We start from the raw sequence: 12,301 nt of genomic DNA on the forward strand, positions 1-12,301 counted from the left end.
TATTAACTACAAAACAATATATGATTATGATGTAAAATGGTCAGTTATCATTATCAAACAAGTTTACAATCTCAGTATGTCAACTTATGTTTACACATGTTATGAAAATGTTTTATAAACATTCAGAAGCAATTCCAAGGATATAGTACATCAAATATATACTTGTTACCCTACTTGGGATCAGACTGACAGACTACTTCCTCTTTGTGAAGAACATTCTTTAGTTTACATATTTGATTATTATTAGGACGCCTACTTCCTGGTTTTAACTTTCACTTACAGCCTCTGATGTCTTGTAAAACTTTAGGAACATATGTGCTGCAGCTTGGCTGTTGAGGAGGAGGAACATGGACATTACATGGCTAGCATGCCAGGAAGTCCACTTTGTCTTATCAGCTTGGTAGAATGTCACTCTAGGTAAGAATGACAATTGGTCTTATGTAATGTTTCCCTAGTATATGCACATAAGCAATAAGCTTCTGTTTCTTGGTATAGCTAATTTTGAAGAAATTACTTTGTGATTTTGCCTTTTCCTTGATTGTGAGCTGATTTCTTGTGTTTTATTACTGATTTCCAATATTTATTTGCTGTAGAAAGGCTATTCTTCCAAGCGATTTTGGGACCCAGGAGAAATTTCATTATGGAAGCATAAACGTTTCCACCAGTGTGCATGTTCCGTAAGTGAACATTTGCATCACTTCCACCAGTGATAACGCTGAGTTTGGAGTGACACATACATCTCTTCCCTCCCTACATCTCTGAATGGACCAGTGTCTTTATTAACCCCTTCCATCCGAGTGTACGCAGATGTGCATACTCGGGTTTAGGGGGTAATACTGGGATGATGCCCGCAGCTGCAGGCATCATCCCGGTACTATTTTTTAGAGCCGGCGATCGGCTTTCCGGGTATAACAACCGATGTGGCTAAAAGCCGCTCGGCTGTTATAACGGAGGAGTGGGAGGGGACGTCCCCCCCTTCCGCCGCCTCTAGCGGCTAGGGGACACACTGGAACGAAGCCGTAAGTGGCTTCGTTCCAGCCTCCTAATTGTAAACACGGAAGCGACGTCATGACGTCACTTCCCGTTTACTCGGCTGCCAATGGCGCCGGTTTTAAAAAAATATACAGTATTCAGAATCGCCGAAAACAGCGATCTGAATACTTTGAAGTGCAAAGGAGGGATCGGGGGTCTTTTACACCCCCGATCCCTCCATAAAGAGTACCTGTCACCACCTATTACTGGCACAAGGGATGTTTACATTCCTTGTGACAGCAATAAAAGTGATGAACATTTTTTTTTTTTAACACAATTTACAAATATAAAAATAAATAAAATAAATAAGAAAAAAAATGTTTAAAGCGCCCCGTCCCCATGAGCTCGCGCAGCAAAGAAAACGCATACGGAAGTCGCACCCGCATATGTAAACGTTGTTCAAATCACACATGTGACATATCGCCGTGATCGTCAGAGCAAGAGCAATAATTCTAGCACTAGACCTCCTCTGTAACTCTAACCTGGTAACCAAAAAAAAATTTAAAGCGTCACCTATGGAGATTTTTAGGTACCGTAGTTTGTCTCCATTCCACAAGTGCGTGCAATTATAAAGCATGACGTGTTTGGTATCTATTTACTCGGCGTAACATCATCTTTCACATTATACAAAAAAATTGGGCTAACTTTACTGTTTTTTTTTTTTTAAATTCATGAAAGTGTCCCTTTTTCCAAAAAGCTGCGTTTAAAACACTGCTGCACAAATACCATGTGATATAAAATATTGCAACAATCTCCATTTTATTCTCTAGATTCTCTGCTAAAAATATATATATATAATGTTTGGGGGCTCTAAGTAATTTTCTAGTAAAAAATACGGATTTTAAACAACAAATGTCAAAAATAGGCTTAGTCATGAAAGGGTTAAACCTTACCGAATTAAATCTTACCAACTATATAACTGTCAGGAATCAGTGGCTAAGGAGACCAGACACATAGCTATACAAGGGAACTGAAACCAAACAAGTATATATCATTAAAATTATATTTATTTACAGTGAAACACACACCAATAAACATACACAGCAACCAGTGAACGCAGCAAAAACAAACCCCAAAAGACAAAATAACAAATTAACCTAACTACTATCATTATGCAATATCTACAATAAAGGTAACAGGGATGCAAGGAAGGGAAACACGACTTAGAACAAGAGCAGGAGCAAGGCAGGGGGGTGCAGGATGGCTCAGGATACAGGAGGCACAAGGATCTGGTAGCAAGCGGGCAATTGACAGGATAGTGACGCGCTGGGGAAAGGGAGGAGCAGCCTTAAATATCCACCTGACAACTGGAGCCAGGTGTGGCTGATCAGAACCTGCTGGCTTCTGGGAGACACCTGCTGGTAGACACTGAAACTGCAGCCATCGGCCCAGAGAATCACAGTGCCACCAGCAGGTGAACTCAGTCCTGACAGATTCCCCTCCTTAAGAACAGCCTCTGGACGCTCCATAGGGCCCTACCACCGTGATCTGCAAGCTAACTGAGTACCCCACTGCCAATGTCCGAAGGCTTGGTGAGAACCCCGCTGCCGGCGTCCCAAAACTGGCTGGGTTTTCTGCTGGTCAGATCCTCAGAGGCAGGCAGGTTGTTGGGCACAGGACATCCAGAGGCAGGCTGGGAAGCAGGCAGAGGCACATCAGGCTGGGCAGTGGCACAGGTATCAGCATAATCCAGCTGGGTGGCAGGCTTGGCAGCAGATGGTAGGTCACCCACAGCAGGCAGCAGCATGGCTGAGGAATGGACCCCATCGGCAGGCAGCAGCATGGAGGAGGAATGGACCCCATTGGCAAGCAGCAGCATGGAGGAGGAATGGACCCCACTGGCAACATAGAGGAGGAATGGACCCCATCGGCAACATGGAGGAGGAATGGACACCATCGGCAACATGGAGGAGGAATGGACACCATCGGCAACATGGAGGAGGAATGGACACCATCGGCAACATGGAGGAGAAATGGACACCATCAACAACATGGAGGAGGCATGGACACCATCGGCAACATGGAGGAGGCATGGACACCATCAGCAACATGGAGGAGGCATGGACACCATCGGCAACATGGAGGAGGCATGGACACCATCGGCAGGCGGCAGCATGGAGGAGGCATGAGCACCATAGGCAGACGGCAGCATGGAGGAGGCATGGACCCCATTGGCAGGCGGCATCAGCATGAAGGAGGCATGTACCCCATTGCCAGGTGGCATCAGCATGGAGGAGGCATGAACCCCATCAGCAGGAGGCATAAAGCATGTAGGAAGCATGGATCCCATCAGCAGCCGGCATTAGTATGGAGGGGGCATGGACCCCATCAGCAGGCGGCATCAGCACGGAGGAGGCATGGACCCCATCAGCAAGCGGCATCAGCATGGAGGAGGCATGGACCCCATCAGCAGGCAGCATCAGCATGGAGGAGGCATGAACCCCATCAGCAGGTGGCATCGGCATGGTCCACATCAGCAGGCGGCATCAGCATGGAGGAGGCATGGACCCCATCAGCAAGCGGCATCAGCATGGAGGAGGCATGGACCCCATCAGCAGGTGGCATCAGCATGGAGGAGGCATGGACCCCATCAGCAGGTGGCATCAGCATGGAGGAGGCATGGACCCCATCAGTCGGTGGCAACATGGAGAAGGCATTAACACCATCAACAGGTGGCAACATGGAGGAGGCATGGACATCAACAGGCGGCAACATGGAGGAGGCATGGGCACCATCAGCAGGCGGCAACGTGGAGGAGGTCTGGATCACATCAGCAGCAGCCATCAGCATGGAGGAGAACTAGATCACACCAGAAGAAGTCATCAGCATGGAGGAGAACTAGTTCGCACCGGCAGCAGTCATCAGTCAGCATGGAGGAGGACTGGATTGCATCGCAGCAGTCATTAGCATGGAGGACTGGATCACATCGACAGCAGTCATCAGCATGGAAGACGACTGGATCGCATCAGCAACAGTCATCAACATGGAGGGGGACTAGATCGCATGGGAGCAGTCATCAGCATGGAGGAGGACTGGGCACCATCAGCAGCAGTCTTCAGCATGGAGGGGGACTGGATTGCATCGGCAGCAGTCATCAGCATGGAGGACTGGATCACATTGACAGCAGTCATCAGCATGGAGGAGGACTGGATCACATCGACAGCAGTCATCAGCATGGAGGAGGACTGGATTGCATCGGCAGCAGTCATCAGCATGGAGGAGGACTGGATCGCATCGGCAACAGTCATCAACATGGAGGGGGCCTGGATCGCATTGGGAGCAGTCATCAGCATGGAGGAGGACTGGGCACCATCAGCAGCAGTCTTCAGCATGGAGGGGGACTGGATTGCATCGGCAGCAGTCATTAGCATGAAGGGGGACTGGTCACCATCAGCAGGCAACATAGATAGTGGCAGTGTTGTAAGAGCAGGAGAAAAGTTTTGTTTCTTTTTGAGCTTGAATACTGGAGTGCTGCACGTAGTTGCATTATGCTGACCAGACTGTATTGCTGATGGGACGGTAGTAACAGTACTGGGGAGAATAGACGGAAGAGTAGCAGAAGTACAGGAAGAGGCCTGAGACGATGCTATAGACAACAGTACTGCAGGGGGAGCTTTCAATGGATTCTATACAGAGGAAGTGTGATTACTGGTGGCAGGATACTGATCTACAGGAGGTAAGGAATACTCAGTAGCAGCAGAGGTTGCTAAGGGTAACAGAGGAACAGATTCTCGATCTGTAGCAGCAGATCTGATTTTATGTGCCTCATCTAGTACTGGGGATATGATTTCTGACCAAGCTTGTAGCAGAGGGTGAACTAAAGTCAGTTTGTCTCTCCCTTGCTCACATTGCTTAATTAAACAGTGCACAGAAGCAAGACAATCCCACAACACCTGTTGTTAATAGGCTGAATACTGCCGGAAAAAAGAACCTGCACAATGTTTTGGCAACCATCCCAAAAATCCAGGCTGGTACATAGTAAATGGGGGGGACGAAAACATCATCACCCTGAGAGGTAAACTGAAATAGCAGCTCAGAACAGACCTGAATCAAAGGTTGTACTTTACTAAGGGAAAATCTGCCTTTAACAGCTAAGGTATGTGCAGTCAGAATGCTTCCCAACAGCTCCTCCTCAGTGAGATCCTGCCAAAGTGAATGACAAAAATCCTTATCCTCTACTGCAAGTTGCACATGGAAAATAACCTTCACTCTCAGCATTCTGACAAAGAGAAAGCAAAAATCCAAAGCAATTGGCTCCCAGTTCCCAAATGTAGCTGATGTGGTCATTGGTGGGCATCACTGTTATATCAGGAATCAGTGGCTAAGGAGACCAGACACATAGCTACACAAGGGGAACTGGTACCAAACAAGTGTATATAATTAAAGTGATATTTATTTACAGTGAAACACACACCAATAAACATACACAGCAACCAGTGAACACAGCAAAAACAAACCCCAAAAGACAAAATAACAAATGAACCTAACTACTATCTATATGCAATATCTACAATAAAGGTAACAGATGTAAGGAAAGGAAACACGACTTAGTACAAGAGCAGGAGTAAGGCAGAGGGGTGCAGGATGGCTCAGGATACAGGAGGCACAATGATCTGGTAGCAAGGGGGCAATCGACAGGATAGTGGCAGGCTGGGGGAAGGGAGGAGCAGCCTTAAATATCCCCCTGGCAGCTGGAGCCAGGTGTGGCTGATCAGAACCTGCTGGTGGACACTGAAACTGCAGCCATTGGCCCAGAGAACCACAGTGCCACCAGCAGGTGAACTCAGTCCTGACAATAACATATATACTGTATATATATATATATATATATATATATATATATATATATATACACACACACACACACACACACACACACATTAGTATGCGGCTTTTTGGATGAAAAGCTGCATGCTGTGTATCCTTTCACTATGTAGCTGTTCCAATGATAAATATAGATCCTGTAAAATATTTTCAGCTCTTGTCGATGAAATAATACACTATATTTGTTATTTGATTATAAAACTTTCTCGGTCTCCACCTCTAAAATCGTGGCATAGTAAAAAGGCAGACGTAGTCTCCATGGAATTTATTCAATATCTCTGGGTGTTGTTTCAGAAATAATACAGTCTATTTGTTTATTTCACAAAAAACCTGCCTCATCTCTCCTTTTTTTTTTAACTCTTTTCTTTTCTTATTTAATGAAGACATTCAATACTGAGAACCGTAAAGTTATACAGTAAAGCATGGCAATCTCCACTTGAAGTCATATTTTCAAAACAACTTAGTAGATGGTAATATGTACATATTGCATATTACGTTCCAGCCGCTATCTCGTGCACAGTTCATTTCTTGGCTCATTATTTTCATTTACTGCTAGGTGTCCTGTGCTTCATAGTTATCTGTAACTGTGCTATTGCCTTTTTTTAAATAAAGAAACCAATTCCTGCAACTGGTGCTTCCATTAACTATGTCACTTTTCCAATATGTCTTTGGGGTGAAGGAAGAGGAATTTAGTACAATTCTAAGTATGTAGAAGGAGGCAATAAAGACAGTGGGTAGGGATGGAAACGGGGGGGGGGGGTGAAAGAGAAGGCAGTGGTGAGAGAGTGTTGGAAGGATGTTAAATTGGAGGATACAGGGAGGAGAAGTAGGACCATCCCCTCTGTAGTCCAACGTGAATTATATAACATACGGTTGAAAATCTCATCTTGACTGAACATCTTATGTTGTCTGGTCAGTGGTCACCATACATGAACCATGGTGTGCAGGTATGACAGTATTTTTCAGAATGATCTTTCGTGGCCATTGTGAGGTACTCCATCTGTTGAATCTCTTTAATTCTGCCAAACCATAATGCTCTTGAGGGGGATGTTGTCTGCTTCCATATAGCTGGAATGCAAGCCTTGGCAGCATTTAATAAATGTTTTAATTGGAGATGTTTGTATTTTTAATGGATAAAGGGGTGTCATGTAATAAATAATTTGATGGATTCCTCTCTAAAGACACCTGTGAGGATCCAAATAGTTTGTTCTACCATACTCCAGAATTCCAGGAGTTTGGGCATTTCCAAAAGATATGTAGAAGAGTCCCTTCTGCTTCTAGACACCTCCAATCCAATATTGATTAGAAGTCTGTGGAAACATGAGATGGAGTTTTGCAGGGGTTCTGTACCACTTTATGAGTAGTTTGTATTTTCCCTCCTGATATTTGCTAGCTATTGAGGCCTTATGAGCAAATTGAAGCAGTCTCTCCCTTCTCAGTTGTAACACAGTAGAACTGCTCATATAATGTGCAGCAAGCACAATATTTTTGGGTGTCGTCTCTGCAATAATACACTCTAATTTTTACTTCATGGTAAAAAATGGCTTGTCTCTTTTTCTCTTACATTGCAGCCCAGTCAAGCTGCTTATATGCTCTCTAGTCACTTTAGTATGTCTGGCTATTGTCCCTGAAATATGGCACTGTGATTTTTATTTTAGCATAACAACAGTACCTTGTGTCTGGAATGTGGGTTGTGGTAGTGAAGCATTTTTCCACACACTGTTTTGACATTTCATTAAAGTGTAAATCTATATAACCAAGTCTATGCCAGGCCCTTTATTAGAGCCTGGCATAGCAAACTGCACTTGTCTTTTAAAAAAACGATTGTTGTAAATACTGTTTAAGGGTGATCTTCAGGTCATTCACATGACTCGTGGCCACTTTATACCTCCGATGGATGGATACTTTTACGTCAGCCTGGGAGATCTCCTGCAGTAGACCTGGAAACTGTCCGAGAATCATGTGACCGGCCTGAAGACAGCTCTGAATCATTATTTACAGGGCTCGCTTTTATAAAAAGTATGTACAGTGTGCTATGCCAAGCTATAATCGAGGGGCTGGCATAGAGCAGTAAGAATTTTTAATGTATAATAATATCGGCGGGCGGGGGGGTGGGCGGAGAAAGACACAGGCATGGAACTGACAGGAAGGAAGGGGAGAGATGAGAGCAGAGCAGGGCTCAAATGACGGAGGGACACAAATTGACCACATGGTCACGACTCAGCAGCCCTGATTTTCGTGGTCTGTATAGAGAGGGCATACAGGAAGTGGCAGATTCAGGGAGGTTTTTTTTACAATTTAAAGGGGGCAGATTACACAGCACAAGCACTGTGCTGTTGTATCTGTTTTAAGACAATGCATTGTGGTACTGCGAAAAGAGATCACAAACTATACTTTGGAACTGTTTTGCCACTGTTTGGGATTGGTATAAAGTTGAGGGCTTTAGCTTTATTTTTTCTTGGAAGAGTAAATATAGCTTTTAGATCTGTTATGGCTGCTACTTCCACGGCTTTATTCTGGGCTTTTACACCTAGATAAAAAAAAAAAAAAAAAATCAGGTGCTGCAGACTGAACAACCTAAAAAAAAAACTTTCTTTCTGTAGCAATGTGCACTACAATTGCAAAGCATAATGATTCCCTGTCATTTCTATGTACTGTATTGTCCCTCTAGTGCCCAGCGTCACTAAGTCACATCATATCTGTGATTTGTTTCATATGACTATGCACCCACACTACATACACCAGGGATCGTTGCTACCATCGGAGAAAATACTGGAAAAAGCTATAAAAGAGGCCAGAGACCCGCCCCACGGGCTCTTCCTCCTGGGCCTGGTGTGTGACGGACCTCTCTGTACAGTGAGGGTGATGTCGCGGCCTACCACGTGGTGTACAACATTCCAACCCGGCTGAGAAGGGCCTATCACTGCTTGCTGTTCATCAGACATCTATCCAGCACCACCCTAATAGTCCGACAACCCACGCTGTGTGCTTTGCATCAGATGATCGTGGCAAGCGGATCTGCTGCAAGGACGCCTCTCCTGGAACCGCTGTTCAGAAGCCATTGAATCGGCCTGGTCGATGGTGAGAGGGCAATTGCCACCTTTGCAAACGTTTCTTTGTTGCTTAACTGGGACACTGTGCACAGACCGCTTTACCCTGGGGAAACACTTTACTGAATTTCTATTTGAACACTGTACATAAACACCTGTTGCATCAACCAAGAAATACCATTGCCTTGTTGCTGCACCTTATTGGATATAGTTAATGATCTCCAACTGCCGACAAAGACCATTAGGCCTGCAACTGGGACATTACTGTCATTACTACTTAAAGGGACCTCATACCGTTCTTGCTTAATTGATCTCTCATTAGGATTAAAGGTTAAATAGGCCGGCCTGGGTTCCCCTTTTAGAAGTCTTGCCAGAATTAATGCTTAACACTCACTTATCCTTTCAGGTCATATTCAAGTGGTACTCCATTGTACATACGTGTATATAATATACTGCTATTGCCAAATTGTATTAAATTGTATTATTATAGAGGAATTCTTTTACTGAACTAGGACTGTTATCCAAAGTTCAGTTGATCTATTACCTCCTCTGTGCAACAAGATCTTCCTTGAGTTATCCAGTAAATGTTAATAGAATATAAACTCATCGAGTTGTTTTACTTATTACTTTAAGGTGGTGCAAAGATGTCTGAACCCAGAGTGTCAGGTGGGTTGGAATGTTCCCAGGGTCATAGTGGTGCAGATGAGCAGGTAAATCCAAGCAGTCCCCAAAAGGGTCATGCTACATTTCTTTCTTTCAAGTTGAATGAAATTAGATTAGGATGCTACTGCTGTTTTTAAGCAAAGCAATGATGTAAAAGTAAAATAATCTATTGCACATGCTCAATATGTGATGCCAGACTATGATATTGCTGACACTGTCTGTCAGAGTTGTACTGTTTTGTAACTTAGGTATACAGCTTAAAAGCATTTTATAAGCATGCATTAGAAAGTAATAATGTGTTTCCCATGTTGCCCTTAAAGTTGCATAAAAAGGAGGACCTAAATGGTACTTTTACCTTTGACAACTGCTTGTCTATTAGCCAGAATTGATTTCAAAGATTGACTTCAAGTGGGGTTCAGATTAAAGTTCAAGTTTACAATTTTTGGAATTTAAATAAGTTTGACAAATGATCCTCAAATTGAACACAGGTACACTAACTAATCACTAACAGCCACTTTAGAAGATGTAATTCTGATGTTAATGTTATTGCTTCCACTGCATTCTGCACAAAATCACTGCATTCTGCACAATTCCATTTGCAAAGTAGCCACTAAATTGGGGGGATCCCCACACTATACAAACTTGGATACAGCTTACTTTTTACTTTTTATATCCAGATCACATGTCCTGTTGGAGACTGCAACTATAGTGAATATTCTTCTGAAGACAGTATCTTGAAAAAGTATTCACACCCCTTGAAATTTTCCACATTTTGTCATGTTTCAACCAAAAATGAAAATGTAATTTATTGGGATTTTATGTGATAGACCAACACAAAGTGGCACATAATTGTGAAGTGGAAGGAAAATTATAAATGTTTTTCAACATTTTTTACAATTTCAATACTTTGTAGAACCACCTTTCGCTGCAATTACAGCTGTAAGTCTTTTTGGGGATGTCTCTACCATCTTTGCACATCTAGAGAGTGACATTTTTGAGCATTCTTTGCAAAATAGCTCAAGTTCTGTTAGATTGGGCGGAGAGCATCTGTGAAGAGCAATTTTCTTGCCACAGATTTTCAATTGGATTTAGGTCTGGACATTGACTAGGCCAGTCTAACACATGAATATGCTTTGATCTAAACCATTCCATTGTAGCTCTGGCTGTATGTTTAGGGTTGTTGTCCTGCTGGAAGGTGAAGCTCCACACCAGTCCTTTGCAGACTCTAACAGGTTTTCTTCTAAAATTGCCCAGTATTTGGCTCCATCCATTATCACATCAACTCTGACCAGCTTTCCTGTCCCTGCTGAAGAAAAGCATCTCCACAACATGATGCTGCCAACACCATGTTTCACATTCAGGATAGTGTATTCAGGGTCATGTGCAGTGTTAGTTTTCGGCCAGATATTTTGCTTTTAGGCCAAAAAGTTAAATTTTGGTCTCATCTAACCAGAGCACCTTCTTCCACATGTTTGCTGTGTACCCCACATGGCTTCTTGCAAACTGCAAATGGGACTTCTTATGGCTTTCTTTCAACAATGGCCTTCTTCTTGCCACCCTTCCATAAAGGCCAGATTTGTGGAGTGCACGATTAATAGTTGTCCTGTGAATAGATTCTCCCACCTGAGCTGTGGATCTCTGCAGCTTCTCCAGAGTTACCATGGGCCTCTTGGCTGCTTCTCTGATGAATGCTCTCCTTTCCCGGCCTGTCAGTTTAAGTGGACGGCCATGTCTTGGTAGGTTTGCAGTTGTGCCATACTCTTTCCATTTTCATATGATGGATTGAACAGTGCTCTGTGAGATGTTCAAAGCTTGGGATATTTTTTAAAACCTAACCCTGCTTTAAACTTCTCTGCAACGTTATTCCTGACTTTTCTGGTGTGATCCTTGGCCTTCATGATACTTTATTCACTAAGGTTCTCTAACAAACCTCTCAGGGCTTCACAGAACAGCTGTATTTATACTGAGATTAAATTACACACAGGTGGACTCTATTTACTAATTAGGTGACTTCTGAAGGTAATTGGTTCCACTAGATTTTAGTTAGGGGTATCAGAGTAAAGGGGGCTGAATACAAATGTATGCCACACTTTTCAGATATTTTTTAATTTTGAAGACCATTATCATTTTCCCTCCTCTTCACAATTACGTGCCACTTTGTGTTGGTCTGTCAAATAAAATCCTGATAAAATACATTTACGGTTTTGGTTGTAACATGACAAAATGTGAAAAATTTCAAGGAGTATGAATACTTTTTCAAGGCACTGTATTTGCCTGGACTGGAAGTGTAGCTATGAGTTAGTAACCAGATTTGAAGTCTAGATATACAGTATAGTAGCCAAGAAATAGAAAGTCTTGTTATATACTAGTCGGAAAATTTTAAAATTGGAACTGCCTTCAGATGGTTCATTGTCTTTTTAAATTAATCAACAGAACAACTATTGCAGCAATTAATAGGAGAAATATAACAGTAACTCAGCCAGTTTACAGTGGCTATAGAAAAGAATTACCCCCTTTAAAATAATCCCATTTTGTTTCTTTGTGGCCTGAAATGAAGACAGACACAGTTCTTGTTTTATCCAACTGTACTTAAAGCGGGGTTCCACCCAAATTTTGAACATTATCTCTATGCATTCTCTTCCTTGCCTAGATGCTGACATGCTGTGTAAAAAAATTTAAATCGCCGTAATTACCTTTTTTTTTCTAATCTTCTTAGCACTTCCTGGTTTTCC

At 43.1% G+C, this 12,301-nt stretch overlaps 1 long non-coding RNA gene across 1 annotated transcript in view; it reads left to right on the forward strand.

Annotated features, from left to right (window-relative positions):
• Positions 1-251: 251 nt before the first annotated feature.
• LOC141113010 (uncharacterized) overlaps positions 252-12,301 on the forward strand; it is an 82,447-nt gene continuing 70,397 nt past the window's right edge. Inside the window, exons 1-2 of the long non-coding RNA XR_012236697.1 lie at positions 252-417; positions 9,540-9,616. This is a non-coding gene — a long non-coding RNA (uncharacterized lncRNA). The remainder of the gene's footprint in view (positions 418-9,539; positions 9,617-12,301) is intronic.

This window comes from Aquarana catesbeiana, linkage group LG11, assembly GCF_042186555.1.
Source record: "Aquarana catesbeiana isolate 2022-GZ linkage group LG11, ASM4218655v1, whole genome shotgun sequence".
In the NCBI taxonomy this organism is placed as follows: domain Eukaryota; kingdom Metazoa; phylum Chordata; class Amphibia; order Anura; family Ranidae; genus Aquarana; species Aquarana catesbeiana.